At 36.2% G+C, this 15,915-nt stretch overlaps 1 protein-coding gene across 1 annotated transcript in view; it reads left to right on the top strand.

The window, feature by feature from the left end:
• The first annotated feature begins 4,165 nt into the window (after positions 1-4,165).
• Positions 4,166-15,915, top strand: part of RIT2 (Ras like without CAAX 2) — a 215,137-nt gene continuing 203,387 nt past the window's right edge. Inside the window, exon 1 of the mRNA XM_062599834.1 lies at positions 4,166-4,252. The gene's annotated coding sequence lies outside the window, so the exon portion shown is untranslated. The remainder of the gene's footprint in view (positions 4,253-15,915) is intronic.

Below are 15,915 nucleotides of genomic sequence, written 5' to 3'. Positions count from 1 at the left end.
TCAGGTGAGATGAATGCCAGCCCTAACCACTTTTTTTCCCTGTTAGAGAGTGATATGTGAGATGAAAATTATATTGAACAATGTGGCTTTGATCTTAGTTGCCCAGAGGGGTTTTCAGGATAAGTTTTATGATACAGGGGGAAAAAATCACACAACCAGCCATCTAGCTCATTTGAATATGCAGTAACTTAAGAGTATCCTATATCCTAATATAAAATTATATTTCTATAAAAATTATGTTACATAAAAGTATAAATTGCAAGTATATTATTGATAATTACATTGCTTTAGGTATAATTCAAATCTATTCATATATTCAGGTGATTTTGGCCTTATTCTGATTTTCTAGGTGAAATTTTAAATCTGTTAATTGCCTATGTAATCTCACTATCTGTGGTAACTCTTTAAAAGGAAGAAATACAAGTATCTCTTTTTTTTTTTTTTTTCCACTTAGATATTATAGCTGGAGAGTGAACAGTGCTACAGTTACAGTCTATGAACATTTCCATTACAGCTTTGTCTACTTAGTTGTTCATAACTTTCTGATACTTGCAGGCTTCAGGCTACAATTTCATAGTCTTGCTGTGGACCTTGATGCTTCTTCTTAAAGCTGAACACAGCAAACTAGTCTTTTCTCACTTACCAAACTTAGACATTAAGCAGAACAGCAGCATGTTGTGAACATGTTCATAGCAAGGAGATCAGATCAGATCTAATCAGATCTGATCTGAGCTCAGATCTCTCGAATGTTTTGGTACCAGTGTTCATAACATGTAAATGGCAATATACAGGGGTGTTGCACATTCATCAGAGTGGAAATAGGAACAAAAGTGACCCAATGGGTAAAACACTTTCTCATAAACAGCTAATGTTCTTTCATTACAAGTTTCCTGATAGTTTATTTCCAGATCTGAGTTAAAGAATCTGAAACTGAAGAATCAAATCGGGAAATAGTTATGCTATCAGGAGCTGTCTAGGCTGGTTACCTCTTTTTACTATTTGTACTTCTGTTTTTTATCCAACTTGCTCTGCGATGAGGTGAAAGTGGAAAGGGAAGTGGAAAAGGGGATGTAGAAGGAATTGGCCTGGAGGTATTGAGTAAAGCAGGAGCCATGGAAGTTTCCTGTGGGTGACTTTGGCCTGATTATTACTTACCAACCACAGGGTCAAGATTTCTGGGCAAACTCCTGAGATACCTTCCGTGTTAGTTAAACTTCAGTGGCCCTCACAAAATCAATTGAACTAATCTCTTTACAAAAAGGTCCATTTCTTTTCATCCTCCTTTGGGATTTGAAAACAGTGTTCCCTCTCAAAGGAGGTTAGAGTGTCAGAAGATTTAAACAGATAATTGAAACTGAAATGATTGAAGTAATATAAACCTGTGGCCCCAAATCTTATTTTGTCCTCTAGCGAACTTAGTGTACTCTTTGTAGCTTCTCAGATTCTTTTTCGTAGTGTGTATACATCTAATTATCATGCCTAAAATGGACTGTGTCAGGTCATTACCCTTTAAGGAGATATATTCATAGAATCATAGAATCGTAGAATCAGTAAGGTTGGAAGGGACCTCTGGAGATCATCTAGTCCAACCTCCCTGCTCAGCAGGGTCACCTAGAGCATGTTAGACAGGGGCACTTTACTACAGAACTGAAACGCACTAATTTCTTAAAAGTACTGTTTCTCCTGCTTATACGGGGATTTCTAAGTTGTATATCTAAACTGAAAGAGAAGTTCTTCAGTGAAGTGGCTATAACAACCAGAAATCTCATGACACACCTAGTAACCTGCTGAGATATTTCTGTGTACTTACTTATATGCACTGATTAGAAACAACAATTTAAATGTCCTTAGGAGGTATTTTTTTTATGATCATTTTAATACAAGAATGTTTACAAAGCTAATCGAGTACAGGAAGGATGGTTGAAGACAAGAATGTGTAAGAATAAGATGCAAGACCTACTAAATGTTGTCTTGTCAAGTTAACTAAATAGAATGACACTAGGTTTTCAGTGAAATAATAAAGCAATAGATCTGTCCCTCTCTGTCCAAGGGCCTGATCCCACAAGGAAATCTAGATTACAAAATTACTAAAATAGTAGGAAAGTAAGTATAACCTTCATCTATCCTTTAAATGCTGTTGGACAAATTATTTTTATGTTTAGCTGAACTCCCACTTCCTTTCTGTAGAAAATAAGCTCAGCAGGCTCACAGTCACTGAAATGCCATGATCTAAAGTCAGAAAGGGATCTGTGATTCCTCTCTAATGGTAGGGTTTAATAATGTGAAATACTTAGTCACACCAACAGTATGGAAATAATCAGCCTTTCGTCAGTGGGAATGATCTCTCAGCAGGCTGCTATTACTCAATAGCAAATGTTTAGAATAAAAATTTTATTGGTCCAGAAAGAAAAAAAAAGACAATAAATAGCTTGTCAGAAACCATATAGCAAGTTCAATTAGGATATCACTATTACAAACATACTCTAGAGACATAGAATAATGTTGGAATTTTTTTTATCCAAGACTGGAGCTATACCTGTTGTTCCTTTTTTCTTTCTTTTTTTCATAGATGCTCAATAATAGGAAATGAATTATTTACGAAAATACAGACTTGAAATGCTGACCTGAAATTTCAGTATAACCTTAAAACTAAACTATTCTACCAATAACTAACAAGCTCTTGTTGTTTCACTGAAATTCACAGAGTTTTCCCACTGAGTTGTAAATGCCGACAAATTTACAGCACAGTTGTAAATGCCCCTGTATCTACCAATAGCTAGTGCTGTGAGTTCAGCAGAGGGTGTAATAATAAGCATAACGAAAGTACTAATGATATAGAACTGGACATTTACAGGATGTGTTTTTTTCAGTAAGATTTCAGGACAGTCATCCTAAATTAAAATAATACTGAGTTTTAGAGTACCTGAAAAACACAGAACAGAGCAGAAAAGAAATTAGATTCTGTGGTATAGCTCTCTAAGTTTACAATACACTTTTTGAAGAATAACTTCTTTACAACTAGAAAGGATGAATTAAGATGTGATTTGAAAGAGAATGAAGTAAGTATGTTGTACAGGCTATAGACTATTTTTGATCGCCTGTTTGCCCAAGTAGCTGGCATGGCAAGAATGAGTGTGTAGGGACCAACTGATTGCATTTCTTAATCTTACCACAATATGAAATAGTTGTAGCAGGAAAGGTAAATAATGAGTGAACTAATTAAAAATAAGTTTGTGCCCCCTTCTCTTACTTCTGTTTTAGTAATCCCTTTATAAGTATTAATTCGGGCACAGCTCTCTACTTCTTATGGGCCCAGAACACAGGGAGGCCTCTATTCTGTACACTAGACAGAATTACCACTCATAAACACTAAGGTGCATATTGGAAGGACATAACAGTCTTATTCATTAAAATATCCTGCCCGGAAAACCGCACTGAACTCCTTTGTAGAACTGACACCAGGTGTTGTCACACAGATTTTTCTAGAGCATGCACTGTATTTATATGACGTGTTTAAAGATCATTGACCTAAAGAGATGGTGCCTTTCACAGAGCTTTTTTAAGAAAGAAAGTAAAAAAAATCCATGCTTCACAAAGGAGCATTTATCATAATAAAGTATAAACATTATTAGAGAGTTTGTTCTTCTCATTAAATTTGCCTTGTGTCAGCAAAAAAAATATGCTATGGAAAAATTCATGTAAAATTCTGCTGTGATTCTCTCTTGACTCCAGACAAGAAATGTAGTTATGCTCAATCCCAGGGACTACTTTTGAAGTAAGATGTTTACTGAATAGTTTGTTGTGACTATGAAATTAAACAAAAGGAGAGTAGAAGAGTTGAGTTCCCTCAAAGCATCAGTAAAGTTCTTTCCAAAATTATCCAAACCTGAATTTTCTTCAGATAAGAACACAATTCCTATCACTGTATTTGCCTTACTGTTCAAACCACTTCTCTGTTACTTTTTCTTTATTTTTTTTACTTTGTTAATTTTTTTAGACTATAGCAATTGTATTCAAGTTGAGGGTGTTTGAATGCCACTCAGGAAAGACATGTCCCAAAGCATTTTGTAACAAAATACATTAGTGCATCATTCTGTTCCTTATTTCAGATGATGAGTTGCCTGAAGGAGGATAAATGGCTCATAAAGTTTTCAATGGCCTAAAAGCAGGACCATCTGTTGAAGTCATCAGTGACTTTGTGGCTGAGCTTGGCAGCTGGGAAGACTTCAATCATCAGCTCTTCTTTAGTCAGGTAGGCCTATCTGAAGTCAGTGGGAATTATTATAATAGATTCTTGAAGAGCTGAGACAATGATAAGAGCTTTTCCGTTTTGAGATGATATCCATATTTTAACTCATTTCTCTACACAGATTTTTAGTTGTTCAAGTACCTGGTACTCTTAGGCTAAAACTGCTCTACAGCTGTTCACATTGCTCAGAGAGATCTGTCCGTATAATAGAAAGTGATAAAGATCTGCTGGAGCCTTAGTTTTAAGGCTGCTGGTAAATTTGAGTATTCAGATTCAGGTATGTTCTTCTGATTAATTATTGCTTATCATCTTCCTCATGCTTAAGAACAGATAAAATGAAAAGCCAGAGGCTAAGGAAAAGAGCTGTCTTGTTGGAAGAAGAAAATGTGGTTTTCATGGCCCCACACAAGATCAGAAGGTTCAGGGTTCTGTTTCTACTTGTGTCTGTAAGATGCAGAATTATAATGTCTTAATGTGCTGATAAAACAATTCAGTTCACATCAGTGAAAGATTTTCGTTTAAATCTTAGAACACAAAGTGCTTCGGAAAATTGAAAGCAGTTTGATTTTTGTAACATGAAAATTCACGACGTTTTAATGAGAAGTGTCAAATTTAATAAGAAAAATGAAATCTTTAGAAATGTTCTTTTGCAATAAAAAACCCCAAGTAGACCGCAAATTTACTTGCATTTCAAGACATTATTAAGAAATGAATGTTATTTTCATGTATGTTCATTGTACTGCTTCTGTAGACTACAGTTCTCTTCTAAGGTCCCACTCAATGTGCACCAAAATCAAAGGGGCACTATCCACTAATTATCAAGGATTTTCAAGTGAAGCTGATTACCTTCTTTGCATTTATCTGCTTAGTATGCATTAGTTTAGCCTTAAAAGGATGATAATATTGAGAAATAGGTGTATCTGACTTTTTTTAAATGGGCTTCAACATCCCTAACATGTTAGAAAATCCTAGAAAATTAGAGTAAATCTTGTGCAACTTGATATTTTGTTCATGGAGTTTCATTGCTTGAGATAAAGATCTTCTCATGGATCACAACAGCGTTTTATTTCGTATTATTATTTCAGGGTACATTTATAGCCCCTCTGCTTGCAGAGAATAACTTGAGAAACGTCTTAAGTACACTTTCTCCTCTTTAAGACCCAAGGGGAAAAAAAATACCCCATCTCAAATATTTCATTAAAAATAATCTCAAGATTTTATGAAGGTTGGAATCACAACTTTAAATTCTTCCAGGCAATTTCCTGTTAAGGACATGCCACACAATGACCTGGGAAAAAGAAAAATGACAGGGGAGGGGAAAGAACTTTTGGGGTATCCATCCCTCATGTTGATAAAGGTGCACACCCTGTCATTGGAAAAGATAAGCACTCCACAGTGAAGAGGCCACCTCCTATATTAAAACCGCAGCTCATTGCATGGTGTACCAGTGCAAGGTACTAGCTCATACCTATTACTGAGCTTTAAGCTGCCCATGCAACAATCAAAGGCACTTTGCCTCAGCGATAAGTCAACTTGCTGTAACCAACACAGCCACACAAAGCAGCTGATCAGTAGTAACTTGTTTATCTGACATATGCATTGGTTCTTACACCCACTGATTGCTAACTCCATGGCTAAGCAGTCACTGCTGGTCAGCAGGGACTGCAACACTGTAGGGCTAAGAATGATTGCACTTGTATTAAAACTGCAATGGGAGAAGGGTAGGAATTAGTTAGAAGAATCTTATTTAATACGCTCATGTTGCTTAAAATGTTCTTGACATCAATACTTTAGTGGTTTCTTCCTATTCAGTGCTCTCTACATTGTCTGGCAGACCAGTAAATCATTCTCTTCTTCCATTACATAGTATTCGTTCCTCCCCAAGACCTATTTCCTCTTCTGACTGTAGTAACCCAAGCTTTCTTCTCTCCGATTTCACCTATAAAAGAATTCCCAAGAATTGCTCTGTATAGTTTACCTGTCAAGCAGAGTCAGAAAGTCAAGATCTATAGTCAGTTGGTGCTGTGTGCTCCTATTCCCTGTTGAATGGCTGTGCAACTAGTAGCCATGGTACTTGCGACCCTTGGCTGACAAATGTTTGACCAAGATGGGGAAGTGAGGGTAGAGCTGAGATCTGCCCAGTTTGGCAAGCTAAATACATTATCTGGTGGATTAAGTTAGGCTAAATTGCTAAACTGACCTGTTAAACTGACTTCTAAGAGAGGGCATTGAATCATCCAGGTGATGTGGGTTGCAGAGAAGGCTAGCTAGCCTGTGAGGGACCATCAGAATATGCTGTTCTAAGAAAGGAAAACTGTGATCCTGGCCCGTAGTACTTCAGAAATCTCAAGAATAACTTTAACTATGTCTGTTGCAGTTGAAAGACTGTTTTAAAGCTGAAAAAATGTTGCAAATCTTTCTGAGGCCATCTATGTGCCTGAGGCAAGGCCCTTCAAGACCATTGTAGATTTGGCAAAACAGTTTCTCTGGGAACTGAACTTTTTGTTATTAGGTCCAGATAGAAATAGTATATGAGGGCTGGGGGTTGGGGTGAGGATTGGGCTAGAAGGAGCTTGTTGAAGTCATGCTTGTTTGTGTAGGAAACTCTTGCTGCACAGAAAAAGAAGGTGACCATAAATATCAGGGCATAAATATTAGAGTTACCTGGGAATGAGCTGAGGCATGAAGTTTTGGTTAGCTCTCTTAAAGGTGATGTAAGGAGGAAAAAAAAATAGCACTCCTGATTGCACAGTTTGGAAGACAGCCTAAGAGCTAAGAGATTCTAACATACAGATAATAGTTTAAGAAATTATTTGGTGTGACCGTGTATCTTTTTTTTTCAAGATGTTCCAGAGTTGCCTGTTGGTTTAGGTGAAAAACTGGGTGTGTTTTATATGATTTGGATCTGTTCCAAGTGATTAAGCTCTGTACTTGGTTGAGATGAGTAATACTCTGCTGCTACAACTTTGAAGAGCCAGCTCTACGTAAAAAAGGGGAAAAAATCAATATTATTACATGAATTGGAAAAGGCATTGTTTTTTCTTTATTGCAGAAGAGAATGTCAGCGTAATTTCATAAAGTGGGACGATATCTTGAGTTACCAAGCTAGATGCTTACTTGTTTTTAATAGCCTTTTTCCTCCCTCTTCCTAGCAACCAAGAAACACAATATTATCAGGCTAAGTGAAGTAGCATCTACTCAATAAGAATTAATCACTCTTTGCAATATAGAAACATGTTTTTTGAAATCTCTCTGCCTCTTAGCGCCACTTATACCCACACAGCCACCTACAAGCCTCAGGGCACAAATTGGCAAGGATGAGGCTGTTTTGATTTTAAGTATTCCACTTTAAAATCAAGCGCTTGTATATGATTCTGATGCGTAATGCTATAAAACTGGAGTAAGTCTAAAATAAAGCTGGTGCAAAATAAGAGCAGATTCTCAACTCTTTTTACAATTCTGTGATTTTTCTCCCAAGCTGTATGCCTTTCTTCTTTCTTGATATTTTTCTCTTTCTTTCCTTCTTGCCTTCAGCATCATTCTTCCTTGAAGTCTCGGTGCTTAAGAACATACTAGCTTGCTGCATTATACTCCAGGACGTGATGACAGCAAATGCTGTCTCTGCATTTTCTTTCATAATACTAATTTTAAATACCTCTAAAAATAATAATAGCAGCAGCTGTGTTTTCATATACTGCACTACAGTGGAGCTCTTTTGGCTGTAGTCTGAAATTTAAGGATTTATCATTCCTAGGTAGATTGAATCTTATCCAGTATAGTGAACATACAAATTTACAAATGGAAATATTGTCCATTCAGTGTTAATATCAAAGAGTCAGCTTGTTCTTGCATCTTCAGATAAATTCTATCATGCCAGGAACTGTTTGCTGCTTTTGATGACTTTTATATAGGTTATCTGTAACAAAAGATTCTGTAGAGTACAGACCAGGAGTCTCCAACTTTTTGGGAGGGCTGTGGTGAGCTGTTGTATTCCTTTACATTGTAGTCCTATTAGGCCAAGAAACAAGGCTTCATGTAGTTGTAGATGCTTCCCATTACAGATTTTTTTGTGAAGCTTAGCACCTAGATTTCTGGTGAGGACTTCATTTTTTAAACATTGTAATCTATGCTGATTAGACTGTGGAACTTGGTTCCTCTTTCGAAAAAAATTAACATTTAGTAGAGGATCAGCCATTCCTTAGAAGATTTACTATATTTTGTTTTCTTTATGCTTCTGTTATTACAAGAAATGTCATGATTTAATCTCCAGAATAAGACAAGCTCTAACTTCAGCCATGCAATGTCAGAGACTGGAATTGAATGTATCATTTTTATACCCTTTTATTCAGTGGAAAAAATGAATACAGCTACCAAATGTTCTCAGCCTTCAGTTGTAATTTAAAGTTGCAGGTCTTAAGATAGAAGAAGAGTTCATACTGGGATCATTCAAAAACTAAAAACTACAACTACCATACAAAATAAACAGAAAAACAAAAACCCGCTTTCTACCCCTCTTACACACAACTGTCTGCCATTGATGCAGTGAATACGTTCACGCAATCCTGCTCTATTCTGGATAGTGATGTGGAAGGCATTTGGGGAACTATTTCTGAACTGATAGGTCAGAAGAGAATCTCTGAAGGGAAAAGATGCAGAAAAACAGATCTTTTAAATCTAAAGGAAGAAGCTGTAGTTTTGAGATCAGAAAGCACATATGAGTCTTATTTTACAGATGATATATTACTTTGGACATGTCACATTGTGTTGTGTCAAACGTGTTTCTCCATGTGAGAAGTGATGATGTGACTAATGCCAAAAGATGTGTAACATCATAACGTGATGTGTCAGAAGAAACACTTCCAAAATATCTCCAAAAAATTATGATTCTCTTTAAACCATCCCTTTCCTTGCAGCAATTTAGTGCATAACCTCTCTTTTCACCAATTTTATGTTCTGCGTTATTGTGGGTAAACTCCAGGAAATTATGTGTTTATTATCACAGTTTGTGATAATAGTTCAACCTGTCAAGAATATATGGCATATTTTTCTGTTTTCAATTCTGGATTTCTGTGCAACAGTGTCACTGACAGGATTCATGTCTGTATCTTCTGGCAATGAGTAACAGCTTCAGGGTAGGAAAGAAGCCATAAACAGGGAAGCATTTAGAGTGTGGAAAGCCAAGAAGTTGGGCTTTGTTTATCTTACCAGTAAGGTTAGCATTTCAAAGGTGCTTCTGTGTACACAGAATTTAAATATATCTATAGAACAAATCAATCTAAAAGCATTTAAATGCATTAAGTTTATGTGCTGATAAGTCATTGATGCCGTTAAAAAGATAGCGAAGGGTATGGTAATAAAACAGATAAAAATAATCATTATGGAAACTACTGTACCTGAAGAGAATGACAACATAGAAAAAAAAATGAGATCGGATACTAAGGAAAAACTAAGGAGTCTGTGAATTTTGGAACCATTTGCTTGAAGTTTGGCAGCAGAAAATAGGCGTAGTAGTGTCAACTAAGATGTAGATAGTGGCAGTATATGGAATAGGAATGGTTGTCTTGGAAGCTTATAAAACTGAAGGTATATAAAACAGAATGCCCAAGAGGATTTGTAGGCATTTTAAACTGCAGTCCAGAAACACCCGGTTTACTTCTTGAATAGGTTTGTGTGAGATAGAAAAGAGGACTTAATAGGCTATAGGAAAAAAGTATAGGAATTGTGTGATGATAGTGGTAACATTGAGGACTAAAGAAGATACACAAGCAACTAGGTTGCAACCACATTTTCCCAAATTCTTGCATTTTCTCAGAAGTACAGAAGTCTAATGAGCCGTGGAGCCAGATTCGTACTGCTACTCATAAATAAGAAAGAATTGATCAGGGATGTGATAGTGAGTGGCAATCTTGTCTGCAGTGACAAATTAGAGAAGAGTTTAAAAACTTGAGGGAAGTGAGGAAACTGAGTAGTAGAATAGAGTAGAACCTAGGAATTCAGGGAAGCAGACTTGTGCTTGCTAAGTGAACTGGTAGACAGAATTCTTAGGGAAGCTCTTCTGAAGGACAGGAGGACCCAGAAGAGTTGGTTGATTGTCAAGGACAATCATGTCAAAGCCCAAGAACTACCCATCTTGAACTGCTGGTAAATAGAATGACAAGAAGCCAGCTTGTCTGATCAGAGAATTCTAGATTGAGATCACACACACACAAAAAAAAAAAAAAAAAAAAAAAAAAATCAAGGAAGTGGAAGCAGGGATGGACAACCAAAGGGGAATGCATAAGCATCATCTAGACATGCAGGGATGGAATTAAGGAAGACCAAAGTTTGGCAGGAGTTGAAATGGGAGAAGTATATGAAGAGCAAAAAAAGAAGGGCTTCTACATATGTGCTGGCAGCAAAAAGGAGGACCAAAGGTTCAGTGCTGTATGGGGCCATGTGATTTAATGATGAAGGACATTGCTGAGGTACTCAGTATCTTCTTTGCCTCAGTCTTGTTAGCATAATCTGCTCCTAGGCTTCCCAGGTCTATTTGTATAGTCGCAAAATTTAGGGGAGAGATACTACCCAGAGCAGAGGAGGATAAAGATGACTTAGTTAACACAGACAAATGGGAGCTCTTAAGACCAGATAGGATGGGTTGAAGAACCTGCCTTATGTCATCATGATGCTCTTTGGGGTCATCCGGAAGAGTTATGGTAACTGAGGAGGGTCTGTGGTGATTGAAAAAGGCAAGTATTAAACCTATATCCCAAAAAGGCAAGAAGAAGGATTCAGATATCTAAAGATATCTGATATCATCTCTGTTCCTGGGAGCAATTTTCCAGCCCATTTCCAGGCACATGAAGGGACAATAAAGTTACTCAGAACAAGCCAGCATGTTTTACCATTAAATTAGGCTAGACCAACCTGATTTGTTTTGAAGTGACAGACTCTGTGGACAAGAGGTGTAAGAGGTTTGCCTTGCCAAGCTTCTGGCAGTCTCCTGTGGTATCTCTCTAGTCAAGTTGAGGAGATATGGACTGCATGGAGAACCACAAGATGGATGAAAAACTGACTGGACTGTCAGATTTAAAGGGTTGTTGCTTGTGGTAAACAATGTTAACTGTCTGTCAGTTAGGAATGGCGTTCCTCAGGACCATTACTGGGAAAAATACTGTTTAAGGTCTATCGCCTGGATGATAGGATGGAATATGACCTCACCAGGTTTACAGATGTCACCAAATTAGAGAGACTGTTTGGTATGTTGGAGGGTAGGGCTGCCAATCAGAGAGATTTCAGCAGACTTGAGGAGTGGGCTCATAGCAACCTTGTGGATTTCAACAGTCAAATGTAAAGTCCTGCACTGGGGGCAGAAACAGCCCCACACATCGAGACGCGTTTAGGACTGACTTGAAGTAGCCTTGTATGTCCTTACATCTTGATGCAAGTCTTAACAACAAGTAAGAAGAAGAAGGAAGGAAGAAGAGGTAGCTAATCTTTCTGTAATCTAAAAAATAACAAAGTTGGTGATCAATAGTTGAGACTATTTTTGTTGGCGAAAATGACAGGCAGATTTCTCTTACATTCACTGATATTTCTAAGAATGTAGAGTATTAGACTGACAATGATTTCTGGAATCTTTGGCTCTCAGCTACTTCTATTCTAAGGAAAGATACCATGTATTTCTAAATTATTTGTCATCCACAAGCATATATGTGACAAAGTGATTCCTGAAAAAGTTTTCAGGTCTAGAGAGTTTGGCAAATTTGAGGTTATTTACTGCTCCAGTGGTTGATATCAGGAGTTGTTTAGTGTAACAGTCAGAATTTTATAATCCTTAACAGGGTTGTTAGCCATGTGAGCAAAGAGTAGGCCGTTCATGAGCATTGGCAATAAAGGCTCGAAGAGGATTGTTTCTAGGGTTTAAGTTACTGGCAAAATCCTTAGCTGTTAGAGCTCTACTGTTATCAGTGTGAAGCATATTTTACTTTACAGATTATAAATAACACAGAAAGTCATTCAAACCATTGTAAGAAAGCATTACAAGACTCCCTTAAAGAAACTGAAACCTTGTTCTGTTAAATCCACTGTTGTATTAACACTTACAGTATGAATCTTGCCTCTATCAGTAAGGCAGTAAAGGTCTATAAATATTTTAGCAGGTATTTCTGTTCTGATACTTTGAGAAATTACTCACTGAATGCTTAAAATGACCATACTGGGAGTCCATCATACTGCATATAGTGATTTGAATTACAAGAATAGAAAACAATAAAATTTTGATAGAGCTTTCCCGAGGGATGGTGATATAGCTTTAAAGTATTTTTCACTCTGATTTGCTATAGGGCTACACAGCAAAGAAATGGTTATCAGAATATTATGCATAGGAGTATAATGTGAAAGGCGTTATAAGGCTCTAAGGGCCTGATGAGAACTGTATGGAACTCATTGCTTCTCATAACTGAGTGCTCCCTAACATGATATTTGGACATGGTAGATAAATACAGAAATTTTTGACAAATCTCCTTTTTTAATTCAAGAAAAAATTAATTTTATTTTTATTTAACAATTGAAAAATAACAGGTTCTCCCCTTCTTACTGTATTTTCTTAGGTTTCAGTATATACTGGGGGAAAAAGAAAACCTCTTTTGGCTTTATCTAATAATAAAGCAAAACAGAAAGAGTTGATAGTTATAAGTGATTTTGTATCATGTGCTTTCAAATCATACAAATTATTAATTGTACAATGAATAGAACAGGTAAAGAACAACTCCACTGTTCTCTCTGACCTATATTTTTCTCAGCATTCTATTTTCATTGTTGTTTTGTGGCTGTGACATCTAATAGTGCTACACTTACTGTTGGAGAGACGAAGCAGTGAGATTAAGATGCTATGCAGGAAGTCTGACAGTGCTGGACAGTCTGAGTGCCAGATCCAGTTATAAATTCTTCAATGTGTGCCATAAATGCTGTTCAGTCTGCTGATATTGCATGTTCACAGATATTTCAGCTTCAGCTGGACATTTCTCTAATTTCAAGTGTTCACAAGGACAATGGAATATCCTTTTGTGTACTGTATTGTTACCATAGTTATCTTTAGGGGATGATAGGAAACTGAAGAGTTAAAATTGTGAAAGAGAGACAATTATCAGGCATGGTAGAACTTTATGCACAGAGAGAATGGTCTTTCTCAGAATTGCTTAAAGCAGGCAAAGGCAGTGAAGAAATAAATGAAAGAGCAATGGCACAAAATAATTATTTGACCTGCGTATTGTCACAGAACCGTAATGTACTTTCAAACGTAAAGAGAAAAGCAAACTGTGCTTGCTTTTGACATAATCATAGGAAAATCCTTTAGTATGTTGATGTGATTAACTTCGAAGCTAGTACAGAAAATTGATTTCTGCAATGTTTTTATAGTTCCCCCTCCTCCTTCCATTTTCATTTTTACTTTTCATGGATATATCACCTAATAGGTAAAACTGTTCATTTTGGAGTTACTTTTTTCTAAACTAATTATTAAAGCATACTTGGAAGATAGATATCGTCCCTTTTTAAAAAAGTCATTTGGTTATAACCTAGTTTTTAGTTGGAAAAAATCCTACAAGCTTTGAAGAAAAGTTAATTCTCACCTTGGTCCATATGTTCCCATATGCAGGCTGCAAATTACAATAAATGTCACTATTTGTTGATGCGTTATTCCCTTTTTAGGTAGTAGACATAACTAAAATGTTGGATAATTTGACCCTATCTTTCCAAAAGATGGTGGTTTTGCTTAGGCACAAATCATGTTTAAGACAGAGATATTAGATCAGTGTCACATGTTATGCATTAACCATTCAGGTAGATTTCATGTATCTACTTCATACATAAGGAACATTCTCACAATTAGGATTGCAATAGGGAAAGAAGTTTGACAAAAGCCAAGTAGGCATCAACAGGCAATAGCAACTGCTGGAATAAAGCATGGACAAAATTTCTTATTACATTTTGACAAGGGTAGTTCATTAGTGATCACACAGTTCTTTGAAAAAAATTTCAAAACAGTGGTATATACACTACAAGTGTATATATCATTTAGAATGATCAAAATCCAGAAGAGTTAAATAGGTAGAAATAAAAACCATATTTAGTTCATTGAAAATTAATTTTTAGTAATGTTATATGAGCAGGGAATAATATGGATTCATTCTAAAGAGATCGGGTTTAATTGTCAATGGAAAATCAAAGAATCCTCTAGAGTACTGGCAACTTCAATCTGACAATATTTTGTACAAAACCCAAGATAAAACTGAGAAAAGACAGTTTTCAGTTGTATTCCATAGTTTTACCCCTACTTTTCGGGATCTGACTGACACGATGCAGAGAAAATGCCAGTTGCATAGCCAAACAAGCTGGAGAAGGTATTTTTTTAAAAAAGTATGTATGAGAACTATTGAAAAATGCAGATGTCATTGTTTCTTTTCAAAATACAGTAAAACTGACCCTTACTTTCTTAAAATAAACCCTTTAAAATAAACTGCAGAACAAACCAACAATGTCTCCTACTCGATGAAAGTTTTAGTGCAAAGTACAGTAAAATAAAAATAGGAGGCAGTTACTACAGTTCAGCAAAGATAGAATGAGTTTACCACCAAAAGAAGGAAGAGATTAATCTATGTTTAAGACAAAAAGCTGACAAGTAAAGGGAGTAGCATTTTTAGTGTAGAGAAAGGTAGACATTCCATGATTTGCTATGAACCACTGAACAGCAGATTAATCTATGTCCATCTATCAGGAAGACTGATGGCTCTCTGTTGCTCATTAATACCAGATCTTTTTTCATCCAGAGAGTTGTCTTTGTGATGTGCGTTTTAGGGCTCTACAACTTTCCAAGGTTACTCTATTTATGGTAGATAATAATTTGCCAGTTTTACTTCTGTTACTTGAAATAACTGTCATTCTATCCTAGAATTGCAAATTAATAGCCATCAGTATCTACTAGGAATACTTCTAATCAATAGAAATAGAGTAGTAGCAGGGGGTTCTTACAAAGGTAACCTTAATTTGCTAATTTGGTCTTGTTAGATTGATCCAACTGGCAAATATGAAGGTAAAAAATAAAAGCTTAACAGAGAAACTATTTCTAAATGATTGCAGAAATTAAATAGAAAAACAACAAAAAAATCATGATTCTTTTGATTATTATATTCAGCCTGTAACAATATGGTCTGTCTTTTTGTCATCACTTGTCCTCACTGTTACATGTTGTAGCTAGATCTGTTTTTGGCAGTTACCTGATCATAAACCATTGACGATCCCTTAACCTCCCTTGAGTTCCTCATGTAGAAAGATGAGAAGATCATCTGAACAAAACATCTTGATGACAGTGTTGGTCAAAGCTTACAGTGGTCTTTCTCTGTTTCTGGGATCAACTTTAAATAATTCACAGAAGATCAAGGGCTTTGGTGACTGAAAGACAGCCATTTTCACCAGCTGTCAAAAGCCACCTATCTGCCTTCATAGCTTAACTCAGTTAGACTTGTTTTCCTCAGAAGTTCTTCATCTTTCAATTTATTTCCATTGATGCTATGCCAGAACCTGTAGTAAACAGTTTTTCTAGAGCAGTGTAAAATACCATAACTTAGTTCAGCATTCAGTTTGTTTATTTAATTATTTATTTTTTACTAGATGGTAATAATTGTCTT

Source organism: Rhea pennata, chromosome Z, assembly GCF_028389875.1.
Source record: "Rhea pennata isolate bPtePen1 chromosome Z, bPtePen1.pri, whole genome shotgun sequence".
NCBI lineage: Eukaryota > Metazoa > Chordata > Aves > Rheiformes > Rheidae > Rhea > Rhea pennata.
The sequence above is the reverse complement of the archived record's forward strand: the minus strand, read 5'-3'. Positions and strand labels throughout refer to the sequence as shown.